The 24,720-nt window shown below is 40.8% G+C and overlaps 1 protein-coding gene across 4 annotated transcripts in view; it reads left to right on the top strand.

Moving 5' to 3' along the window:
- LDB2 (LIM domain binding 2) overlaps positions 1–24,720 on the top strand; it is a 362,209-nt gene that overhangs the window by 298,697 nt on the left and 38,792 nt on the right. The window lies entirely within an intron of this gene.

The raw sequence follows: 24,720 nt of genomic DNA, 5'->3' as shown, positions 1-24,720 counted from the left end.
CACAGATCATAATGACTCTCATCATTTGCTGAGTTACGCTTTAATTTCAGTATTTCAGACATGTAAATAGACATTTGTACAGACAGTTTTATAGGAAGTTTGATTATGTCATTTGAAAGGGAACTGAAATATCCAGAGGAAACTTCCCGATCACTGGGACCACAAGGACCACTAAGCCATGGTGACAATGTTGTCACCATAACATGGGGCATGACTTGGCTTGACCGCTGCCAAGAAGCTTCTTTTCTCTGATTTCAGCACCAGTGCCAATTCAGCTTTGACCTGCACAGCCAAGTCATATGAGGCAGACTGGTGTTTCTGGATACACGTGCCTAATGTCTCATTCACACGTCAGTGTTTTGGTCAGTGATTTCAATCAGTGATTTTGACCCAAAACCAGGTGCGGGTCTAAACACAGAAGAGGTGCAGATCTTTTTCTTATACCTTATGTCTAAGGATGAGCGAATTGACTTCGGATAAAACATTCAAAGTCGATTTGCATAAAACTTGTTAGAATACTGTACAGAGCGAGTGCTCCGTACAGTATTAGAATGTATTGGCTCAGATGAGCCGAAGTTATTACTTCACAAAGTCTCGCAAAACTTTGGGTAATAACTTTGTAAATTAATTTCTACTGTTCGTACCACTTGGAACCAAAACCGAGCTCGGTAAAAAGGTTTTTAACAGTAGAAATACAATTTTGAAGTTATTACTTGAAGTCTCTCCATACAATATTCTAACAAAGTTTTATGCGAATCGACTTCGGATATATCTGCTAAAAATAACGGATGACGTCCGTATGGCATCTGTATTTTTGCGGATCCATTGTCACAATGCCTATCCTTGTCTGCAAAACAGACAAGAATAGGACATATTATATTTTTTTTGCGGGACATACAGATGTGAATTACACATGGTGTGCTGTCCGCATTTTTGGCGGACCCATTGAATTGAATGGGTCCACATCCTATCCGCAAAAACAAAACCTGAACGAACACGGAAGCAAAATACCTTTGTGTGCATGAGGCCTTACGTGTAGATTTTCCAGTGGATTTCACCCTGTGTATTGCAAAGTGAGAAATCCACGGTGGAAATCCTCAGCATGAACTCACTGCTAAAGATTTAAAATTCGCACTATGGGTCAATTTACATTGCAGATTTCTTTAAATCTCAGCCATTTGGCTTGTACTGTAAAAAATAGCGTTTCCATTCCGAGAGGACGTACCCTAACAACTTGTTGGGAAGGGGGTGGGGGGTTGATTTCACTATATCAGACACTATGCAAGTTGAGGATTTCTATGAATATAAGTCGCATTCTGGCAGCTGTGAGCATTATCTGTATCTACTGTGCATGTGGACGAGTAGATTCATTTTTAGTAATTTGCTAATTGTGCTGCCATTTGCCTCTTGCTGCGTGCAGAATGATTTGCTCATTGATGTCTCACCTCAGTGTGTCAGCTGGATGTCTCAATTAATAAATAAGATTAATTTACAGTAATTTACGGCATCTGCCATAGCTGAACAAAAAATGTCTGACTTGTTGGAAACAGTTGCTTCGACCTATTACTTTATTTTCCCATGGAGTCAGGCTCTGACTGGCCCACAGGGGAACAGGTGAACCCCCCGGTGGGCCCCTAGACTCCCACCCCTGCACAAGTGGCACATAACACATTAGACTTGCAGCACTTCTTGATAGATTATAAAAGAAACTCCCAGTTTATTATTACAGACACGATCAGAGCTGAGATGACTTCTAGGTATAGAGGAAAGCTACCAGTGTCCTCTTCTCCCCAGGACCTACCTTCTCAAAGTTGCTGCAGGGACGCCCACATTTAATCATCTAGTAGCCTCTTACTGCTGTGTGAGCAGTAGTGTTGATCACGAATATTCAAATAGCGAATTTTTATTGTGAATATTCTCGCCACTTCGAGAATTTGTGAATATTTAGAATATAGTGATATATATTTGTAATTTCGAATATTCGAGATTTTTTTTTTAATCCCTCCCTGCTTCTAGCTTGTGGACCAATGAGAAAGCTGCAATATCTTTGACTTTAAGAGTAGTGTTGATTGAGAATTTTCGTAATGTGAATTTTTGTAATTCGCTAAATTGCTATATATTCTTGTTTTAGAATATTACGAATTTTCAAAAAAAAACGAATATATAGAGCTATATAGCGAATATTCTGAAAAAAACCCTGAATATAGAGCAATTTAGCTAATATAGTGCTATAATCTTCTTTGTCTAATAGTTGTAATTTTTTTCTCATCTGAAGTCCAGATTAAAAAGAAAAATATTATAGCACATATAGTGCTATAATATTTTTCTTTTTAATCTGGACTTCAGATGAGAAAAAAATTACAACTATTAGACAAAGAAGATTATAGCACTATATTAGCTAAATTGCTCTATATTCAGGGTTTTTTTCAGAATATTCGCTATATAGCTCTATATATTCGTTTTTTTTTGAAAATTCGTAATATTCTAAAACAAGAATATATAGCAATTTAGCGAATTACAAAAATTCACATTACGAAAATTCTCAATCAACACTACTCTTAAAGTCAAAGATATTGCAGTTAAATTAGCTAATTTGTTTGTTTTTCCGAATATTCGCTATATTGCTATATATTCTTGTTTTAGAATATTACGAATATTCTAAAAAAATGAATATATTTGTTTTTTAGAATATTCGTCTTTTAAAAATAAATCTGTACAGTTGTTCCACTTTGGCATACTCCTCCCCGACAAGCGTCCCCGTCACCCTGGGAACGCCTGGGGGTTAGAATATACCATCAAGTCTGAGTTTTCACGATCTCATTGATTCTCATTACGAAAAATCGCAAACAACACTACTCTTAACGAATATTCAAATTTGAGATTAAAGTATCTACGAAATATTAGCGAAATATTGCGAATTCGAATATGACCCCTGCCGCTCATCACTAGTGAGCAGGTAATATTTGAATGTATCCGTACAGTGGGCCCCCAAAATAAATTATACTGGTGGGCCCTAGGCACCCCAGTCCGAAACTGCATGAAGAGACCATTGCCATTCCGTATCAGACAAGCAGATGGTGTGTGCTCTGTTACTCCTGACTTCTCACCAACATGCCAAACAAGTGTGTAATCAATGCTATACATAAAAAAAAAGAGGAGCGCAACCAGGACGATTATAGAAAGTTCACTTTAGGGGGAATTTATCACACCCTACACTTACACACCCTTCAAAAAAGTTGTGACTTTCTGGGCTTATTTACAACCAAATTTTATGACATTTTGCACCACTCACTTCAGTTTTGAAAAGTGGGTGGAATAGTGACCTTAGTTATCCTGTCCAAGAGATTTAAGCCACATACAGTGGGATGCTAAAGTTTGGGCAACTTTGTTAATCGTCATGATTTTCCTGTATAAATCGTTGGTTGTTACGGTAAAAAATGTCAGTTAAATATATCATATAGGAGACACACACAGTGATATTTGAGAAGTGAAATGAAGTTTATTGGATTTACAGAAAGTGTGCTATAATTGTTTAAACAAAATTAGGCAGGTGCATAAATTTGGGCACCACAAAAAAGAAATGAAATCAATATTTTTATACTTCTGGCCTGCTTCAAACCACCTCTCCACTGCACTGATCCTCATAGTACAACAGCTTAAGGGAACACACCATGACACAACATCTAATCAGGGCCACTACCACTCTCATCCTCTGCACCAGCCCCTCAGGGGTCCACTGCACCAGCTCCAGTTGGGATGTGGCCATACACAAGCCACAGTGGAATCATATTAGCTGATTGTTTATTCGGTGCTCATTATTAATGGCCACACAGTGTTGGGTACGTGAAACTATTAACAATGAACATTGAATAAACAATTGAGGTCTAATCAGTTAGTATCATCCCACTGCAGCTTGTACCGCCAAGCGGTACTCAACTGCATTTTTATGCCCCCCGACTGCGGCACAGCTGCACCATGTATGCATGCCCAAATATGGTCAGGGTAATCATATATATTAAATATAGATAGGTGGTTGGCTCACACCTGGTGGCTATGAGCGGGTGCTGCTAACTCACAACTTGGGTGCCCGGACCCAAAGAAAAATGGTTACTGGAAAAGAGAAAGGAGTGAGCACTCACACCATCTGGACCATAAGGTACAAGGATATATTAGTTTAATAGGACCAATTGTCCAATAATCATTCACTTATGAACATTCAAATACAATAAAACTAGTAGTAGGTACCAACATATAAAACACATAAAATAATAAAAAATCCTCGTGATTCTACACCTGGGGGGCTAATGGTGGATAAGCCACTGAGGTGTCAGTATAACCGCAAACCACAATCAGGATTGAAGTGTCCCGGAGAAAGTCTATGTCTTCAGTTAGTGTTAGATCTCCTCGTGTATATAGGTGTCCTCACTGAGGAAGGGGTGTAGACGCCCCGAAACACGTCTGGTGACAGGAAGAAAAAGCGCCAACCTAATCCACTGGATCCTGATTTAAAATATTGCATGGCCATGCGATAAAGAATACCTTCGATTATAAATACCATTCCGGAACATAGCTACGGTTGCCACTGCTAAGGTATTACTCCTGCCTGTCTGATCCCGCGATACAGTGACGTCATCTACCCGAGACTTACGACGGGAGACGCCGAGACGGCCGGCATTGCTCGCTTCTCGTGGAAGGACGCGCCAGCGGGTGATAACATTTGAAACCAGGTAGGAACCTGAACTGTCTACCTAGCAGACAGTGGCCCAATAATTCTACTATTCTGGGCGGTATATCAAGCAATTTTGGAGAGACTTTTTCCTGTTATGACACCTATATACACGAGGAGATCTAACACTAACTGAAGACATAGACTTTCTCCGGGACACTTCAATCCTGATTGTGGTTTGCGGTTATACTGACACCTCAGTGGCTTATCCACCATTAGCCCCCCCCCCCCCCCCCCCAGGTGTAGAATCACGAGGATTTTTTATTATTTTATGTGTTTTATATGTTGGTACCTACTACTACTTTTATTGTATTTGAATGTTCATAAGTGAATGATTATTGGACAATTGGTCCTATTAAACTAATATATCCTTGTACCTTATGGTCCAGATGGTATGAGTGCTCACTCCTTTCTCTTTTCCAGTAATTATATATATATATATATATATATATATATACACACAGGGTGATTTAAAGAGGACCTTTCACCACTCCTGACATGTCTGTTTTAATAGCTTCATGCATTCTCCATGCACTAACAATTCTGGTGGATCTAATCTTATGGCTCTATGTTGTGTCATTCCTGTATTATTTCTACTACTGTAGAAGTTATGAATGAATTGCTAGCAGTCTGCAGTAAGGGTACAGAGGGGAGGTAACCAGTTTGGGGCACGTACCTGCACAGACTAAAAATGGCAGCACTGATTGGATAGAAGTAGTCTGTGCAGGTACACACCCCCAACTTGTTACCTCCCCTCTGTACCCTTACTGCAGACTGCTAGCAATTAATTCATACCTTCTAGTAGAAATAATAGAGGAATGATACAACATAGAGCTATAAGAATAGAGGCTCCAGAATTATTACATGGGGATGCATGAAGCTATTAAAACAAGCATGTCAGGAGCTGTGAAAGGTCCTCTTTAAAAGTCTCAGGACACCCTTTTATTTCAGAAACAAAAGGGAAAATGAAATATCTGAATACCCCAGCAAGTAAAAGGTGAGGGGGCCTATGTTTTAGGCTCTGTCCAGAACATGGCTGCCATCTTGAAAGCCACCATATTGGATCAAGACTACATTTTTCCAATGTAGCATATCAAACAAGACCAGGATTTTCTCAGAAATCGATTTCCACAATCAGATTTGCAATATATCTTGTGGTTCAAAAGTTATCAAAACAGATAAATAGATAGAGAGAGAGATAGATAGATAGATAGATAGATAGATAGATAGATAGATAGATGTGTAACTACAGGGGGTACAGAGGTTGAGGTCACACCCATACCTTGGGGCCTAAGGGGAGCAAAACAGTCCATCTGTCAAAAATGAGAATAGTACTATAAATAACAGATTATAGACATTTTTTTTATTTTTGCATCAGGCATAAGAGCATCTAATTATACCTCTTGATAGAAACCAGGTGAAAATATACAATCTATTAGCTGTGGTGATTTCCTACACAGTCCATTAATTAGTAATAACTTAATTGTAGCAGCATCTACAAAGTAGAGATGATTCACTCCATTAAGAAGGATTACACAGATACGTCATATAGACCTGACTATAACATCTTCTACAAGGCGTTGCTAAATGTTATCACATTCACTATTTGTCCATTATCATGAAATATTAATACCTTTCCATATTAAAGGAAAATGTGCATTCTGAATGTGCCATTCCCTCAGGTAAGGACTAGTGTAGCAGGGGGCGATAGACTACCAGATAGGCAAATGCTACTTTATTAAATACTGTTGGTCTAGAAGTCATTGATGGTCATTATTAATCATTTTTGTCAGACGTCATCACTGAACATGTAAATTCAGCAATAAAACAAACCTTAAGAGTGGCAGGACATATCAATGAGTAGTGTGGCTTCTATATAGTAGGTTTACATGGAATGTAAATTGTAGAGGAAAAGTCCACAATACCCCAAAGACGGGGTCTAGAAAATATGCTCAATCGGCACCATAGCAGTGTTGGGCTGGGATTCCTTGGCTCCCCACACAAGAAGGTCCACTCTCCATCTATATAGAACCTGTCCATTTCTAATTGTACACAGGACATATCAAAAATATGATTCAGAAGGGGACAGCACTGGGGGCCAGAAGGGTAGAGCGTCCACCCAGGCCAAATGGAAAAGAAACAAGTATCCTACTTCCCGCATTCACATTCTCCTTGGGCCTCTCACAGATTACACAGACAGTGCATCATAACAGTCAGCCAGTCATATACATTCAGTAATTGTCTGTGCTCCACAGCGGTTGGATGATAATGCAGCATCTGTGTATATGATCAGTCTACCTGGCATTTTATTGTTAGCTCCTTCACTGCCCTAGACCAACAAAGATGTATTTACTTTGTATTCCTTTACTGCTGTAGCCCACCAAGAATGTTCTTTTTCCAAGATTCTGATATCGAGGACCTGTTCACAGGATAGGTTATCAATATCAGATCAGCAGAAGTCAGACTACCACTGATCATCCCTTTTACTTCCCCAGCCCACAAGGGATGTTATTAGTGACCCCCTTCATTGCCCTAGTCCGCTGGGGATGTTGTCATTAAATGGTTTTTCCAAGATTCTGATATTCATGACATATCTCCAGAATAGATCAGCGGCAGTCCGATCAGTTGTTTGAGGAGGCTTCAGTGCCCTGATGAGTGTTGTAGCCTCCTCACAGTTTACCAAGCACATCACCATCCCTTGGATAGTGACTGTGCTTGGCATTGCAGCTTAGTCCGATTCACTAAAATGGGTCTAAGTTGCACCTAGGACATGTGACTAATGAACGTGATGTAACTGGCCTAGGAACAGGCTGTGGCACCCTAGCTCATTGGCAGGGATTCTGGGTGTTGGACCCCACCAGTCTTGCAAACTTCTAAGGCGCCTCTGGAGCCTGTTGCAGAAGCTCCTGCTCACCTTGAGCCTTTTCTTCTTTTTCTTTATTTTTTATTTCTTATTACTCTACTTAAAAGAGATTACTGTAATCTACTGTCACTGTAATGCCTTTATTTTTGAGTTTTTGTATTCTCCATGCTGCTGTAACACTGTGAATTTTCCCATAGTGGGACTAGTAAAGGATTATTTTATTATCTGATAATGATGACCTATGATGAGGATAGGTCAATATCAAAATTTCAGAAAACCCCTGTAACACTTTTACTTCTGTTCCCTGTTAAACCCCTTAACTCCCCTAGTCCACCAATGATGTACTGTAATCATTAGTCCTTCTGTAGCCCACAACGGATGGTACTATTATCCCATTCAATGCTCTAGTCCTCCAGGAATGCTTACCATTAGCAACTTAGCAACTTCACTACCATTAGCAACTTCACTACCCTAAACCACCAGGAAAGTTACCTACTTACTTCATTTGAAGAAAACATTATGAAGACTATCCTCTCAATAAGAGGTAATAGTAGTCATTACTTATATAAGAAGGAGCAAGTTGGAGATATGCTGGCAGATGGGAGCCCACAAGCTATGTTGCGTACGTAGGGGACCCTAAATTGTCTGTGCCCATCCTTGTAAGCTCTAGTACTGTAGGCTTTTTGTCAATCATTCCATAAAAAAGACCCTAGAATCAGCTCCTTGGGACCTCTTATAATATTGTTATGCTAGAGCCTGGACCAAACGAAGGAACCTCTCGTACTCTGGAGGGCCAGTACGACCCTGAAACAAACCCCAAATGCACTTGTTTTTTAGAAGAATATTACATTTTTAACAAGAAAAAAAGCATAATTTCTGAAACATTACAATTCTGTTAATCCAACACCGGGTGGCTTTAAAATATGTCAAGGTCAGAAATCATGAGCTACAGAGAGATCCACGAAAGGTGGTCAGAAAAGAACAATATACTATGTGGAACCTTGAAAGTATACAGTAATAAATTGTCATATGGGCTTGTGCATGAGGCCTAACATTTCACATGTCCTAACAGATTATAAAGAAGAGTTTATGTTCAAGAACGATTTATAATATAATCTCAAGAGTAATGGGGGGGGGGGGTGACATTAATATCATCGACTGCTGTTATTTGTTAGCAATTAAGTTTAAGCCAACACTAAAATCCACCAATAAATGAAACGAAGCCCAAACCTCATGTTTGTGGATGATGAGAAACATTTCTGCTTAATGAGGCAAAACTCCCACCTGTAATGTACTTAATGAGAGATATTCCTATGGATGGAATCTGATTTTCAGCAGAACTGGAGAACACATGAAGAGGAAAATCAAACTAAATACCAGGAAATAGATTTTATTCCCTGTAGTTATAGTTTCTGCCTTTCTAAATGACCCAGGAACATGGAGATACCTATGTGGATTGCAGCCTACACGGTAGATACCTACAACCCATAATTTTGTACTGCGGGAATCTAGCATTTTGCTGACAAACATGTGGTTTTCACAAGAGGTCTTCATAAAACCCAACATTTCCCATTTCTGCTGGGACAACTTATTTCAACTTAATTTACTCCTCCATATTTTCTAATAACAATAAGACAAAGAAAAACGTGCAATAGAAAATATTTTATACAACCTGTTACTTATGGCATTATAATTCTAAGATACATCAGAGTTATCAAAACTGGTGTAAGGGAATACTGGCTTAGTTGCCCATTGCAACCAATCAGAGTCCACTTTTCATTTTCCAAAGGAGCGCTAAAAAATGAAAGGTGTAATCTGATTGGTTGCTATGGACAACTAAGCCATTTTTCCTTTACACCAGTTTTGATAAATCTCCCCCTATAGGTACAGAATTACACTTCATGCGCACAGCTCGTGTGCATGGAGCTGGTACATTGGCCCTACAGCTTCATATAGTCGAGACTATGGACCCTCTGCACTGTGATAGTACAAGTGGTGCTATGAGATATAATCCCCTAGAATTAATGCTTTTAGGCCTCCTTCACACACAGTTTTTAAGCTTTTTGGTTTTTAAGCATTTTCAGACATCTACGTACATTTCATCGAGACATATAGAAAGTCTACAGGCCAATCTTCATTACATCCTCTACAGTGAGGAGAGAGACTGAGAAATGCGAGCGCTTCTGTCTACTTGTTCTAGAGATCGGTGGTGGTCTCAGCACCAAAACTCAGTGGCTCTTCACATTTCTGCAGTCCTATCAGCGGGATGTCTCTGTATTCACATACCTTATAGACCAGTGATCGCTAACCATGGCACTCCAGCTGTGGTAAAACTACAACTCCCAAGATGCCCCCCTTGCTTGGCTGCTCTCAAAACTCTGTAGAAATAAATGAAGCATGCTGGGAGTCGTAGTTTCACCACAGCTGGAGTGCCAAGGATAGCCATCACTGTTATAGACCATGCAAGATGTCCAAATGCATTGGCAGTTTATATGAAGTAAGTCCCAGGAGAAAAATGATTTCACTCATTTTGAGATTTCAAGAAAATAAAATAAATTCTTCCATCTCTCTTCCTTAAATTTGAATGGTGAATCAACAAAACCATTAAGGCATATTCACAGCTGACAGATTTCAGGCAGAATTTTTTTTGCTGAACCCGGACATAACCCCTTTTGTCACTCATTCAGCATGAATGAGTGGAGCCTCGGAGCATCGCGCAGGGCAAGGGCTTTTTCTTTACCTCCAGTGATGTGCCAGGTCTTAGCATGGATATGCTAGGTGGAGACTTCCACCTAACAGTGAGCCCGGTGATGTCACCGGCACTAATGGGCGGTCTTTAGCACTGCTCTATCCTGTAAAACACTACAGACCACCCATTAGTGCTGGTGACATCACCAGAATCACTGCTGGGCAGAAGCTTCCGCCTACCACTATGAGAATGGTAGAAAAACAGCCCTTGCCCTGCACAATGCAGCACGGGGAAAGGGTGAGCATCGGAGCATGAATGCTCCGATGCTCCACTCATTCATGCTGAAAGAGTGAAGAAAGGGTTATGTCCGGCTTCCCCTCTAACTCGGACAACACCTTTAATAGTTTATTTTCATCAATTACCATAATGCAAAGAGAATGAACAAAAGAGAAATCTTAATCTGATCAGTATTGGCTGTGACCACCCTTTGCCTTCAAAACAGCATCAGTTCTTCTAAGTACACTTGCACACACAGTATATGAAAGAACTCGGTAGGGAGGTTTTTCCAAACATCTTGAAGAACTAAGCAGAGATCATCTGTTGCTGCAGGCTTGCTCAGATGCTTCTGCGTCTTCATGGAATCCTAGACAGACTGAATGATGTTGAGCTCAAGACTCTCTGGGGACCATATCATCACTTCCAGGACTCCTTGTTCTTCTTTACTCTGAAGATATTTCTTAATGACATTGGCTGTATGTTTGAGGCTGTTGTGCTGCAGAATAAATTTGGAGCCAATCAGAAGCCTCCCTGATGGTATTGCATGATGGATAAGTATATGCCTGTCTTTCTTAGAATTATGCACATCAGTAATCCTGACCAGGTTCCCAACTCAATTTGCTGAAATGCAATCCCACACTTGCAAGGAGCATCCACTATGCTCTCCAGGCCTCCAACCCATTGACAAACAAACCGCCTTCTGTTACAGCCAAATATTTAAATTTGTGTCTCATCAGTCCAGTCCCACTGCTGTCATTTTCTGCATCTGATCACTAGTGATGAGCAGCAGGGGCAATATTCGAATTTGTGATATTTCGTGAATATTTGGGCGAATATTCGCCATATATTCAAGAATTCATGATCTCCAGGCATTATTTTCTTGATTGCGAAAATTCGCATTAAAAATTCCCATGAACTGGTATTTTAAAAAAATTAATTGAATATTCGCGATTACGAATGTATTTTGCGATATTCTAAATATTTGCAAATTCTCGAAGTGCCGATATTCGCGATTAAAATTCGCAATTCGAAAATTCGTGATCAACACTACTGATCACATGCTTTCATGCATAGTTGAATTGCTTAGCCTTGTTTCCACAACGACAGTATGGCTTTTTGGCCGCAGTTCTTCCATAAAGGCCAGTTCTGGTCAGACTTTTCCAAACTGTAGATGGGTGTACCTGGGTCCTACTGGTTTCTGTCATATCTGAGCTGATGGCACTGATGGACATCTGATTTTGAAGGGACGTATTCATGATTTGTCTTTTATCTGCTGCACCGCTTCCTCTGCCGACCCCTGCATCTTCGGTTCTCAGTGTTGCCCCTTTCTTTGTTCTTCTTTAAAAGAGCTTGAAGGGCAAAACTTGAAACGCCTCTCTACTTTGAATTGTACATTGTTGCTGTGACAGTCTTGCCATGGTGTATGACCTGTGACCAGGGGCGAACATAGAAATCATGGGGCCCCATAGCAAAACTCTGTATTGGGCCCCTCCCTCCCCACACAAATATAAAGTACACTTTAAGTAATATAAATATATATATAAAATGTATATATTTTTATGGTTACTGTGCAGGGGGGGGGGGCTCCCATGAACGCTGTTTGCTGCTGATGCCTATATAGGCAACAGGGTGTCTCCCACCCCCACCCAAATAAACTCTGGTGGCTGCTGCTGTAGAAGGCAGAATCTCTCCCCCCCCCCCCCCCCCCCAGGTCATGAACTAGCCAGTTTCTCACTCACAAATTGCAGGGGGCTGGAGTATGGTGGCTGACTTAGCAGGCAGTGAGCATGTCCCACCCGCTCACTTCTTTCTCCTGCTGCGGATGCACTGGCTGTTCCTCACCCAGTTTTAAGCCTCCTATACAGCTGTTTCTGTTTCAGTTAATGATAGTGTTTCAACCTGCAGTTGAAAATGATTATCACCTGTTTGGTATAATTGGTTAATCATACACTAGACTATAATCCTACCAAATCTCTGACTTTCTGCAAGTGTACATATAGGAACTGATGCTATTTTAAATGCAAAGGGTGGTCACACCAAATATTGATTTCATATTTGACAAAAATAAACTATTAACATTTTTGCTAGTATTCTTACTCTGCAGGATTTACTTCAACAACTGCCTAGAACTTCTGCACATTACAGGCATGGTGGAAGAGTAGGCATACGACTTTTTTCCACAGTGCATGTTTCAGGTCATTCCTCTCTTATGAGGTTCACACCACCAGACTCTTCACCCATTCTCCCTACGAGTGGCTGTTGTTTATCAGCCCTCATGTTCCCCCCACTAGTTCCTGGATCACTTCGCTGCCTGGCTTCCTCACTTCCTATAGTCTGAAATATCAACATTTATTATTGGTGATTTCAATATCCTCATTGACAATCCAATCTCCCCATGAGCCTTTCACTTTCTTTCTATAACCTCCTCTCTCGGCCTCTCTCACTTCCTCTGCCACACACAAAGACGGCAATACATTTGATGTAGTCTTCTTCTGCCTCTACTCAGTCTCTGACTTTATTAATTCACCCTTCCCACTTTCTGACCACAATCTTCTTTCCTTTACTATAAAGATCTATCATTCCACGACATTCCTACTTTTTACACATGCAGAAACCTATATGCCATTAACTCCCAGTAATTTATTGACACTCTACAGTCATCTCTGACCCTAATCTCTTCCCTCTGTTGTCTGAACCTAGCTGCCAGTCATTACAACCATACCCTCAAAACCATCCTGGATGAAGCAGCTCCCATTACACTTTTACTTTCTCGAAACAGAGCTCGGGAACCCTTGCACATACCTGAAAAACATTTTCTCCAGAGCTGCTCTAGTTGTGCCAAATGTTTATGGACAAAATCATGAATATCTGCAGATTTCCTCTATTATAAATGTGTGTTTAAAACCTAAAACTCTTCCCTCCACCTTACCAAACAGACCTATTTCAACTCATCTTCTCACTTTCAAAATAACCTGAAATGACTCTTTGATATTTTAATCTCCCTCCTCAGGCCTAAAATGCATATGCCCATGACTGACCTCTGTGCTGAAGACCGGGCCACTTATTTAAGAAATAATTTCCCAGTCCCCAACCAGCTTCGATCCCCTTTCGTCCCACACTTTGATCCTATTTCCTCACACCTGCTCCTGTCCCTCTTTCCAGCTGTCATTATTCACCTAACTACGGTACAATATTTAACCTCTTTCTCTCTTCTGGCATCTTTCCATTCTCTTTTAAACATTCTGTTATAACCCCACTACTAAAAGAAACATCTCTTGACCCAACTTGTGCTGCTAACTACCAACCTGTCTCAAACTTCTCCTTCATCATTAAACTCTTGGAACATCTGGTCTACTATCGCCTAATAAACTACCTTTCCGCAAACTCTCCTTTCAATCCCTTACAATCTGGCTTTTACCCTCTCCACTCACTCTACAGAAGCTACCCTCACCAAAGGGTATAACAATCTCCTGACAGCAAGAAAAATGGCAACTACTCTCTACTGATTCTTCTGGATCTCACCTGCTCCTCTCTATTCGCCTTAAGGCTACTGCTCTGTTGTGGTTTTCCTCCTATCTCTCTGAGCGCTCCTTTAGTGTATCATTTTCTGGCTAAACCTCTTCTTCTCATCCTCTTGATGTTGGGTCCCTCAGAATTCAGTTCTAGGTCCTCTACTCTTTTCTCTCTACACAGTAGATTCAGTACATTTCATTATCAGTAGATTTGGTTTTCAGTATCACCTCCATGCTGATGACACCCAACTATACATTTCATCCTGTGACATTACCCCAACAGTGCTACAAAACCCCAGTGATTGTCTGGCAGCTGTCTCTAAGGGTATTTTTAACACTAGCGTTAAAGAGTTCCGTCACAGGGGCTCAATACCAGAAAAAAATGCTTCAGTTTTATCCTAATAAAGCATTCCGTTCAGGGTGCCTCAGGATGTCTTCAGTTCAGTCCCTCTTACAGTATTTGGCTGTAGACAATACCGGTATTTTCTCCAGCCAAAATTCCATTAAAATGTATTAATGCCGGATTCGGTACAAAGTGTTTCGGAAAACTAGATCCGGCTTCCCGGTCTGCGCATGCGCAGACCTTTAGAAATGCGAAAAAAATAAATACTGAATCCGTTTTTCCGGATGACCCCGGAGAGACGGATCCAGTATTTCAATGCATTTGTCAGCCAGATCCGCAAACAAATTCTATCCGTTTGCATGTGGATTTCCGGATCCGCCAGGTAGTTCCGGCAATGGAACTGCCTGCCAGAATCCTCTAACGCAAGTGTGAAAGTACCCTAACATCATGTCTTCTTTCTATTTGAAACTCAATGTCTCAAAAACTGAACTTCTTGTCTTCCCCCATCTACTACCCTACCTAAACCTGATATTTTAATTTCAGTCTGTAGTACTATTATTACTCCTGGGCAGCATGCCTGCTGTCTTGGGGTTATGTTTGACTCAGATCTTTCTTTTGTTTCCCATATTTCATCACTTGCACACTCTTTACTATTTGGTCTTCCTCTCACTAAACTTTTCCCTCTTCAGCCTGTCCTAAATGCAGCAGCGAGACTCATCTATCTGTCCACTACACTGATACCTCTAGACTGTGCCCGTCACTTCACTGGTTTCCCATCCACCACAGAATACAGTTCAAACTCCTCACCCACAAAACTCTCCACAGTGCTGCACCTCCTAACATATCCTCCCTCATCTCTGTCTATCACCTACTTATGCTCTCCGTTCTGCCAATGATCTAAGACTAACATCCTCCATAATCCAACCCTCTCACTCCTGTCTTCAAGACATTTCTCGAGCTGCACCTACTTTCTGGAATGCACTGCTCCGGACAATCAAGCTAATTTTCTTAGCTTCAAATGTGCCTTAAAAAGCACATCTTTTTCAGATAGGTTTATCGTGTTATCTAAACTGACTCTTCCCGTTTACACCTCCCCCTTACTTTCATTTTTCATAAAGTAACCCCATCTTCTGACAGTATTCGATACACTCCATGCACTAGCTCATCCAGCACCAGAAAATACTAAATTTTACCTTTTCTGTTGCTCTCATTTCCTCATAGATTGTAAGCTCTTGCAAGTCGGTTGCCCACTCCTAGTGTTTTAATTGTATGTATTAGTCTTTAATTCTGTTATTACTATTTTCATTTGTACATGCACCCTCTTATAAAGTGCTGTGGAATATAGTGGCACTATATAAATAAAGATTATTATTAGTAGTAGTAGTACTGTACATATATACATCTATACACCCAATTGTCTATTTATAAATTTGTAGGTGGATTAATAGAGGAACAGCTCAAGTTATGAGAACCAAAAAAGGTATAATACAGTGTGGGCTCAGCATGCATGCGGAACCTGCATTCCCTGAATTTAATGGATGCCAGTATGGCACCAAAAGAGGTAGTATTTAGCGTAGGTTCCTGTCCTAAAGGGATCGCCTTGCCGAGGCAGACAGGCACAAATAATTTTGTACAAAATTAATTTGCAAGAATCTCACATTCATATAATGAGCATAGCATTAGCACTAGTATATTTTCTATAGTGAGTATGGCACTATTGTATGTACTTTGATATTTGTGTTTGCAGAGTGCTGTTGCATTGTGTTTGTTTTTGCTTATCAGAAAAAAAAATACTCCAGAATTGCTATTACTAGAGATTAAGTGACATGTCCTCTTTAAAGGGGTACCATTCCCATCTCAGACATTTATATTATATCCATCAGACTTTCATCTATCAGACGTTTATGGCATATCCTGTGGAAAGATGTGAATGCCCTTTTAAGATTTTTGTGAATAAAAATAAGCGATAAAATGAATAAAAGGCCATTTTGTTTATCTGAAGTAAAGGGAAGCGACTAACAGAGAAAACTGATAGAGACACTGATGCAGGGTCTGGCAGCACCCATAGATTGTCACCACGAGCTATGGAGAAATACCAAACATCTACAGTAGTGGTTTTGTGAAGGGACTTTTCTTAGGTTGTAGACCACTCTTCTGTCTTCATACACGATCACACAGTGTGCAGTCTGACATTCAAGATAAACCATTCCTGTCTTCCAAATAAGAGGACTGTTTTCTGTAGTCTAACTTGTTTATTGGTCAACAGGATTGTGAATTGGTAAAACTACAAGAATACAAATAGCTTACATAGTAACATAGTAACATAGTACATAAGGCCGAAAAAAGACATTTGTCCATCCAGTTCGGCCTGTTATCCTGCAAGTTGATCCAGAGGAAGGCAAAAAAAAAACTGTGAGGTAGAAGCTATTTTTCCCCACTTTAGGGGAATAAAAAATTCCTTCCCGACTCCAATCAGGCAATCAGAATAACTCCCTGGATCAACGACCCCTCTCTAGTAGCTATAGCCTGTAATATTATTACGCTCCAGAAATACATCCAGGCCCCTCTTGAATTCCTTTATTGTACTCACCATAAGTAAATGTATAAGCTTGTATAAGTAAAACATATAGAATGGCATGTACAGTAATATTACATTAACAGAGAAAGCATATGTCCAAAATGGCTGCCTATACATAAGATTGTATAGCTAACAAACAGTTACAACCTCTTCCCTGAGTAACGCTACAACTACATGAACAGCTCTGCATAACATACTGTCCCTGAAACAAAGGTATACGTCTTACCAGATATACTTGCAAAAGGATGGTGGAGTTTAAGAAGAATATATGCAGGAGACAGCTCTGCTGATGTCCTGTAACATGGAAACTGGGCTTCTCTTTCCCAGAACGCACTACACTCCCACAATGCTTTGCACCTCCCAACAATACAATACATTAACCAAACTAATAAATACATAATACACAAATACAGGAGCTCTAACAGAATAAATTACAAATGATTCAGAACCTTTTTTGGGGCCAAACAACCACTGACAGGATTGTTAGGCCTCTTTCAAAAGTGTGTGTCTGTGATGACATCCGTGATGGTCAGTGGTTCTTCCGTGAAGATGCCTGTGAAGAATCAGTTTGGTCCATGTGTCCACCTTATGCCCTCTGCGTGTCATCTGTATTTCATGTGCACTGCTAGGCTGAAAATTCTTTTGCAGAGCATCTGCTAGCAGTGATCCATGAAAACCACAGACCAAACACAGACATCCATGTTTTGTATGTGGTTTTCAAGGACCCATAGATTATAATGTGTGTGAGGGATCTGTAATCACGGACAAAAGTAAAGTATGCTTCCGTGGTGTCATCAAAGACCCACAGTATGTGGGCATACACACATTAAGGTCAGTGGCTATGTATGCTGTCCATGGAGACCATGGACAGCACGGCCCGTGATTCACTGACGTGAAGGACTAGACTGTTTATAGTGCTGGGGTGACCTATCATTAAATGTTGTATCAATATCAGACATACAGACATGGAAGCTGAAGAGAGGCTTGTCTACTCTTGACTTAAACGGTGACAAACGTGTTCACAGTGGCAGGTAAACGATTCGGGTAACATTTCCACCACAAAAGTCTCATCCACAGAACACGACTATTTCCAGTTGTCAGAATTTTTGAGAATTGTTCAATCAGTGCAGGTCTAGTAAATAGCGGCCTGCTGCTTCAGAGGTGAAAAGACGACCTCTTTACAGCTGTTCATATTTATACGCCATTCAAATGAAACTAGCATTTCATAGATTGTTCCTTTCGACTGGAATGTCTCTGCATTCACCAACACCTGTGCGATGGGTTACACCATGAAAAGGCAAATGTCCCCAAAAATGTTTTTCTTATTTTAATTAACTTTAGGGAATTCTTTAGTCTACATTACTGAATGTGTTCTGTTAATATATAGCAAGCTAGGCAACCATCCAGTACTGGATTTACATCCCTGGACACAGACTCCACCCATCAAGAAGGCCACTCCTTAAAGAGGACCTGTCACCACTCCTGACATGCCTGTTTTAATAGCTTAATACATTCCCCATGTAATAACAGTTCTGGATTCTCTATTCTTATGGCTCTGTGTTGTCCCATTCTTTGATTATTTCTACTAGAAGTTATGAATGAATTGCTAGCAGTCTGTAGTAAGGGTACAGAGGGGAGGTAACAAGTTGGGGGCGTGTACCTGCACAGTCTGAAAATGGCAGCACTGATTAGATAGAATGAGTCTGTGCAGGTAGACACCCCCTACTGGTTACCACCCCTCGGTACCCTTACTGCAGACTGCTAGCAATTCATTCACAGCGTCTAGTAGAAATAATAAAGGAATGGCACAACATACAGACATAAGAATAGATGTTCCAGAACTGTTATTACACAGGGAATGCATGAAACTATTAAAACAGGCATGCCAGGAGCAGTGAAAGGGCCTCTTTAAAGGGGATGTTGCCATTCTCATGCGTAATTTATTACTTTTTTTTGTCACATCACTATACTAAGTAAAATCGTGCTTTTTTAAGATTTTCTATGGTCATTTCATAATCCAGAATATCAGATAATTACACGTTACATCACACTGTACAGAAAATATCTGCTTTGTTAATAGCAGCTAATAAAGAATACAGTAGAATTATAGCGATGAGAAGTGTGATCTTCCTCCCACCTCACCAATGACTGAATAAGCCTGATATAAATCTGCTCTCATACACACCAGCCGAGAGGGCAGGAGATGGCGGGATACACAGTACAAGATTCAAACATGAATCTACTTTATAGCCTCCATTTTTATTTTTTGTGAGTGGCAGTTGTGTTCTATGGTGAACTGGCGATAAGGTGAACATTCAGATAGACAAACTGTAGGCAACCAACCAGACCATGACGTGCCCACATGATACCATCAACATTACATTTAGTACACAGGTAACAAGGCACATATGTGCATTACACTGCAACGCAATCATACAGCACAAGCAATACGTTCTCATGTATACATAGACACAGACACTCTCTTATATAGACAGACATTAATATGTATACACAGATAAATGCATACATAGCTACACACACACACAGTATACTCATACATACTGTATATACACACAGGTCACAAATAGCTATAGACACAGACACATTATATTGATATACATATATACACACAAGTTATACATACCTATATCTTCTAAAAGCCATTTGGCCACTAAAACCCTTTTTACGTTTATCACTCAGTGTACCCTTCCCTACTTATTTGTATTCCCACATTGCTCACATAAACTCTAAAGCTAAAGACCCTGTCACTGCTGCTGCACATCTATCAGCTTGGGAATTGGTTGGTGCACACCACCTATCTATCCCTATGGCACCATCAGATACGGTGGTGTACTTACACTTGTAGTAACTGTGTAACAAGCTTGCAGCTACTGCAACTACTGCCCGTAGACATGTTTTGCTAGATTCCTGGTGTCTTCTGGGGTTTAGGGCAACCCAACATTAATCTGGGTCAATTTTTATTGCATACATAGCTATAGACACAGCCTCACAGTACACCCATATATACACACAGGTCATACATGGCTATAGACACAGCCACACAGTACCCCATATATACACACAGGTCATACATAGCTATATACACACCCTTACAGTACACTCATATATACACACAGGTCATACATAGCTATATACACACCCTTACAGTACACTCATATATACACACAGGTCATACATAGCTATAGATACACCCATACAGTACACTCATATATACACACAGTTCATACATGGCTATAGACACACCCATACAGTACACCTATATATACACACAGGTCATACATAGCTATAGACACACACATACAGTACAATCATATATACACACACACAGTCATACATGGTTGTACACACACCCAGACAGTACACTCATACATACATAGGGGTCATACATAGGTATAGACACACACATACTGTACACTCATATATACACACACACAGGTCATACATAGCTATAGTGTACTTCCCAACTTTTGAAAAGAAAGAAGAGGGACACTATGTGCGGGGTGCAAAGTGCACCCTTCACAGGTTATGCCCAGATATGTGCCCTCTCACAGTAGTTGTGCCCAGGTATCTGCCCCCTTCACATTACGTATGCCCACATTGTGACCCCTTCACAATAGTCCTGCAAACATGTGCCCCCTACATAGTAGTGAGGTCCAGATATGTGCCCCATCACAGTACTTATGCCCAGATATGTGCCCCCTCACAGTAGTTATGTCCAGATATGTGCCCCTCACAGTAGTAATGGCCAGATATGTGCCCCCTCACAGTAGTAATGGCCAGATATGTGCCCCTCACAGTAGGTATACCCAGATATGTGCCCCCTCACAGTAGTTATGCTTAGATATGTGCCTCCTCACAGTAGTTAAGGGGCTAACATGTGCCCCCCTTCATAGAAGTGAGGCCCAGATATGTGCCCCATCACAGCAGCTATGCCCTGATATGTGCTCCCTTACAGTAGTTATGGCCAGATATGTGTCCCCCTCACAGTAGTAGTTATGTCCAGATATGTGCCCCCTTACAGTAGTTATGGCCAGATATATGCCCCCTCACAGTAGGTATGCTTAGATATGTGCCTTCCCACAGTAGTTATAGGTAGATATGTGCCCCCTCACAGTAGTTATGGCAAATATATGCCCCCTCACAGTAGTTATTCCCTGATATGTGCCCCCTCACGGTAGTTATGCCCAGATATATGCCCCCTAACAGCAATTATGGGAAAATATGTGCCCCCTTACAGTAGTTATGGCAAATACTGTATATGCCCCCTCACAGTAGTTATGCCCAGATATGTGCCCCCTCACAATAGTTTTGTCCTGATACAGTCATGTGAAAAAATTAGGACACCCTTTGAAAGCATGTGGTTTTTTGTAACATTTTTAATAAAAGGTTATTTCATCTCCGTTTCAACAATACAGAGAGATTAAAGTAATCCAACTAAACAAAGAAAACTGAAGAAAAGTCTTTTCAAGATCTTCTGTAAATGTCATTCTACAAAAATGCCTATTCTAACTGAGGAAAAAGATAGGACACCCTCACATGTATTCCCTCTTAAATTGGCTCAGATCTCACACAGGTATATCACACCAGGTGCACATAATTAGTAGATCGTTACTCTGCATGTTGAATGAGGCTTGCCCTATTTAAACCTCAGACATTTAGTTTGGTGTGCTCCTGACTGTTGAAGTGAGAGTGAGCACCATGGTGAGAGCAAAAGAGCTGTCAGAGGACTTCAGAAAAAAGATTGTAGCAGCCTATGAGTCTGGGAAGGGATTTAAAAAGATCTCAAAAGATTTTGAAATCAGCCATTCCACTGTCCGGAAGATAGTCTACAAGTGGAGGGCTTTCAAAACAACTGCCAACATGCCCAGGACTGGTCGCCCCAGCAAGTTCACCCCAAGAGCAGACCGCAAGATGCTAAAAGCGGTCTCCAAAAACCCTAAAGTGTCATCTCGAGAACTACAGCAGGCTCTGGCTACTGTTGATGTAGAAGTACATGCCTCTACAATCAGAAAGAGACTGTACAAGTTTAACTTGCATGGGAGGTGTGCAAGGAGGAAACCTTTGCTTTCCAAGAGAAACATCGAGGCCAGACTGACATTTGCCAGAGATAAAGTTGACAAAGACCAGGACTTCTGGAATAATGTTCTTTGGACAGATGAGTCCAAAATTGAATTATTTGGACACAACAGCAGAGGACATGTTTGGCGTAAACCAAACACAGCATTCCAAGAAAAGAACCTCATACCAACTGTGAAGCATGGAGGTGGAAGTGTCATGGTTTGGGGCTGCTTTGCTGCAGCAGGACCTGGTCAGCTCACCATCATAGAATCCACGATGAATTCTACTGTGTATCAGAAGGTGCTTGAAGAACATGTGAGACCATCAGTTAGAAAATTAAAGCTGAAGCGGAACTGGACCATGCAACATGACAATGACCCAAAACATACTAGTAAATCAACCAAAGATTGGCTGAAAAAGAAGAAATGGAGAGTCCTGGAATGGCCAAGTCAAAGTCCAGATTTGAATCCCATTGAGATGCTGTGGGGTGACTTGAAAAGGGCTGTACGTGCAAGAAACCCCTCAAACATCTCACAGCTGAAAAAGTTCTGCATTGAGGAGTGGGGTAAAATTTCCTCAGACCGATGTCGAAGACTGGTAGATGGCTACAAGAACCGTCTCACTGCAGTTATTTCAGCCAAAGGAGGTAACACTCGCTATTAGGGGCAAGGGTGTCCTATCTTTTTCCTCAGTTAGAATAGGCATTTTTGTAGAATGACATTTACAGAAGATCTTGAAAAGACTTTTCTTCAGTTTTCTTTGTTTAGTTGGATTACTTTAATCTCTCTGTATTGTTGAAACGGAGATGAAATAACCTTTTATTAAAAATGTTACAAAAAACCACATGCTTTCAAAGGGTGTCCTAATTTTTTCACATGACTGTATGTGCCCCCTCACAATAGTTTTGCCCTGTGATGTGCCCCCTCACAGTACTTATGCCCAGGTATGTGCCCCCTGTACAGGAAGTAAAAAAATAATAAAAAACTGTACATACCCACCTAGTTCCTCCGATGATCTCCGCTCCCCAGCAGCTGTCAGGATACACATCTCCCTGCTTTGGGTTGTGTAGGAGGAGGAGCACAACTGACTCAACGTCTGCCCTGCCCCTCCTGCACAGACCAGCAGTGTGGAATGCTGGCAGAGGGGAGGAATGGTGAAGCGGGGGGCTCCCTGCTTCATCACTACAGGCAACTGTCTTGGCGTCCTATGGATAGACCTCACCCGTTCCAGGACCGCGGACGGATGGGAGGTATGCTACAGTACACATATATATACACAGGTCACAAATAGCTATAGACACACACATACATTATACTCAAAGATATACACACAGGTCATACATAGCTATAGACACACATATAGTACACTCATATTCACATACAGGTAACATTTAGCTGGAGACACACACATACAGTGCACGCATATACAGGTGAAACTCGAAAAATGTGAATATTGTGCAAAGTTCATTTATTTCAGTAATGCAAATTAAAAGGTGAAACTAACAGATGAGACTCATTACATGCAAAGCGAGAGATTTCAAGCCTTTATTTGTTATAATTTGGATGATTATGGCTTATAGCTTATGGAACCCCAAAGTCACAATCTCAGGTCCCCTTTGCTCAGGGGGTATGGATTATTTAGCTGACTAGAGTGGGACACTTTCAGCCTAGAATATTGAACCTTTTCACAATATTCTAATTTTAAGTTGCATTAATGCAATTCCTTTTAAGTTGAATTACTGAAATAAATGGACTTTTGCTCGATATTCAAATTTTCGAGTTTCACCTGTATGTACAGTATATACACAGATCATGCATAGCTATAGACACACACATACAGTACATGCATATATACACACAGATCACACATATCATATAGTACACACAGGTCACGCTTAGCCATAGACACACAGCTTGGCGGTACATTATCTTATGACTACAGCTCAGCGATTTGAGTCTCCCTCTAGCGCTGTCATTTGGTACAGAGATATTAGTCAAGTGACTGTGACATCATCAAGGTCCTTGGAAGGTCTTAAACACTGGTAAGATGAGAAAACCATAGCCCCCAGCAGTATATATGCTGTGCTCCATAGTCTTCTCCACTACCCTCTACCTGATCCCAGAGCAGTGGCCAGAAGATGGTCATAAAACTGCCCGCCTGTGTAGAAAGCTTAAGGGGTTGTGGCGCCTCCTTGAGTAGGCAAGAAGAATGTACCCTGTGCACAGGTTGCACACCCCTAAGGTTGGGCCTGAGTACAAAAAGGGTTAAATGTTTTTTTGTGAAGAAAAAATATATAACTAGAGAGATAGAATATTTATTCAGTTTTGGGTATTTGGATCATCTCATTGTAATCAGCATTATAATCTCTCACCCATCATTAACAATAAAGATGCGGCTCAGAATACTGTCACTGTAGATGCTGCCGTCTTAATGTGCTGGCGGCAGGCCAAGCTCTCTCGCAGGCTGGCACGTTAGCATGCAGCAGGGCTCTCTGCTTCTCTCCCATCTATGAAAGCTGCACATTTCCTACAATTCACTCTAAAAATAGAACTGGTTATGTGAAAAACACAGCGAACAGTTGGCTGCACAACTGGTTTCATGATCGCGGAGGGCGGATTTCAGCAAGAAGAAATGATCTGGCAGAAAAACTCCAA

The sequence above is a fragment of the Bufo gargarizans genome, chromosome 1 (assembly GCF_014858855.1).
Source record: "Bufo gargarizans isolate SCDJY-AF-19 chromosome 1, ASM1485885v1, whole genome shotgun sequence".
NCBI lineage: Eukaryota > Metazoa > Chordata > Amphibia > Anura > Bufonidae > Bufo > Bufo gargarizans.
The sequence above is the reverse complement of the archived record's forward strand: the minus strand, read 5'-3'. Positions and strand labels throughout refer to the sequence as shown.